Source organism: Malurus melanocephalus, unplaced genomic scaffold, assembly GCF_030028575.1.
Source record: "Malurus melanocephalus ecotype Western Australia unplaced genomic scaffold, MMel_1.1 scaffold_672, whole genome shotgun sequence".
NCBI classification, from domain to species: domain Eukaryota; kingdom Metazoa; phylum Chordata; class Aves; order Passeriformes; family Maluridae; genus Malurus; species Malurus melanocephalus.
The window spans coordinates 50,257-52,860 of NW_026623904.1; positions in this window are offsets into that span (position 1 = coordinate 50,257).

The following is a 2,604-nucleotide window of genomic DNA, read 5'->3' on the forward strand; positions in this document are numbered from 1 at the left end:
CCACCAAACCAGAGCGGTCCTGGAGAGCCCTGCCGGCCCAACCTGGCTGGAGTGGCAAGGGCTAGAGCTCCGTGGGCTAAAACTAGCCCAAACCCCCAATTTTAGCTCCCATTTCCCCTGGTTTTGCCCTTCTCAGCTGCAGGGCTGCCCTGCCCTGCCAAGGCATCAGCCGGTGCCCCACGCTGCCCACACATCACACCGAGGGGAGCGCGGCGCCGTTTATGAAACAGCCAAGTGGAAGCCAAAGGAGTCGAGTTTAATCCCTCCAGTTAAGTCATCTAGATTCCTTCTCGCCACCAGCCATCTGATCTCAATCAGCAAATCTTGGCCTTCCTCTCCTGACCCGGCGGTGCTGAGGCCTGAAGTAATGTGCATGCAGAATGCTTCAGCAATGATTCCTCCAGGAGGGACCGCTCTGGTTGTTATTTCCCAAAAGCCCTCCGATATCAAAGGGGAAGGCAAACAACAAAAGGTGCCTCGGTAATGTTTGCCATCAATAATTTGTCAGCGTTCTGTAATGTTCCTCCGTTTATTTTCTGTACCTGTGGTTAATAGAAGCCTGTTGAGAGAGAACTATTTATATGCATCCCTTAAAAGCAATCATTGGGTAATAAATGGGATGAGCTTTTAGTCTGAAGGGACTTGCAATTTGTCTGTTAGTAGGATTCAGCTAGTAAATGAAAYAGAATTAAACATCTGTGTCTTTATCATCAGCGAACTGCATCACCTCTAATAGGTGCAAGGTATTCTTCAAAAATTTTGCAATTTCTTCATAGATTGTGAAGATTTATAGACTCACTGAATGGTTTGGGTTGGAAAGGACCTTAAAGATCATGCAGGGACACCTTCCACYGTCCCARAGTGCTCCAAGCCCCATCCAGCATGGCCTTGGAAACTTCCAGAGATCCAYRAGCAGCCACAGCTTTTCTGGGCACTCTGTGCCAGGGCCTCCYCACCCTCYCAGGGAAYGATTCCTTCCCAATATCCCATCTCACCCTGCTCTGTGGCAGTTTGAAACCATTCCCACTTGTCTAATCRTGAATATATYGATTTCAGCTTCACTCCAAGCACTKCCAGCACCAGAACCAAAWGCGTGTTGGAGTGGTAACACCAGGGAAATTTGGGAGAGCAGACTGAAGAACCCCAACCATGAACACACCCATGGATGCTCCWGTTGCAGGTGCCCCTCAGGGACACSAGAKYTCAGTGGAGCTGCTCAAAGGCAGYTGGYTGGTGTGAAAATTGGGATGGGGATTTTGGAATGCTTCCTGTGACATATTTGCATTTTAGGAGCCAATATCACAGCCCATCCAGGAGGGCTCTCAAAAAAAGATGAGGAAGGGCAGCTCTGCTCAGCCACGAGGACTTTCCCTCAGCTTTCCCCATTCTTTTCCTCCCTTCCATGCGATGTTAGCTGGGATAATGAAGGAATGACTTCACAACTGCATCCATGAAACAGGCAAGGGAGGCAGAGGGAACAGGATCTGCCATTTGGTCAGCCCCAATAATTGCATTACAAAGCTCAGCACGGTTTTCATTATTGTGCCGTGTTCAATCAGCCTCCATCCCAAAGGTGCACACGGATCTCAGGCTATTCCAGGCCTTGGCAGCCGCTCTGCTGTACTTGCTCTTTTTTATTTATTTTTATTTTTTTTTTTTCATCTTGGGGCTTTTAAAATTGATGGGAGGCTGAAGGCAAGAGCTGATGCATTGTAGATGACAACAAAAGAGGCTCCATAAAATTGCTTTTGGCATCTCGTGTGCGTTCCGTCTACATCTTATAAATTACTGCTGCATTACTGYGATAAAAATAGGTTTGTATTTGGAATTGATTACAGTGAGATAAAGCCCTAATAAAAAATCATAAAAAAAAAAAGCACTGATGCATAAATATTCTGAGCATACAGGGGTAATTTGATTTGATAAAATAAAAGTATGGCTCTTAATTTCTTCCTTTTAAACAGAACACACACGCACACGCRGCGCGGGGAGAACTTCAGCAGCTGTTTGGTTTAGGATTCTCAGAAATGGGTCTGTGCCTCTCGCAGCTCTTCCCTTCAGACATTTTTATGGCAATCTCTGCATCACCAGCATTCCCACTGCGGGGTAACATTCCTGCTGCAATCCCGAAGCGTTCAGCCCAGGTTTCTGTGCTTTTTCCAGGTGATGAATGTTGATTCCTTACCTGTGCCCCTCCAATCTCTTCCATTAACCKGGCTGTTTCTCTGCAGTTCATCGTGCAGCACATCAGCTCTGCAGYCAGTGCTTTCACCTTGCCTGGGACTGCAGGATCAGCAGAGGGAGCTGGGATATTGTTTTCAGCAATTCTGATCGAAATGGGAGGATAGTTGTATTTACACGAGGAGCAGGCAAGTGGAGATTCGAGTTTCAGCCTGACCCAGCTCAGCACACTCTGCTCCAGCAAAACGCTTTGKCTCAGACTGTAATTCAGGGTGGACRCTGGCCTTGCATCAGGACAAAAGCACTTTTTAAAGAAAGGTGACTGTGCTTCAGTGCAGAGAACAGYGATGGGGCTGGCAGGGCAATCCAGGACCTGGGCACACACAGAGCAAAGCYCCACATCTGTTCTGCAGCCCAACAGCT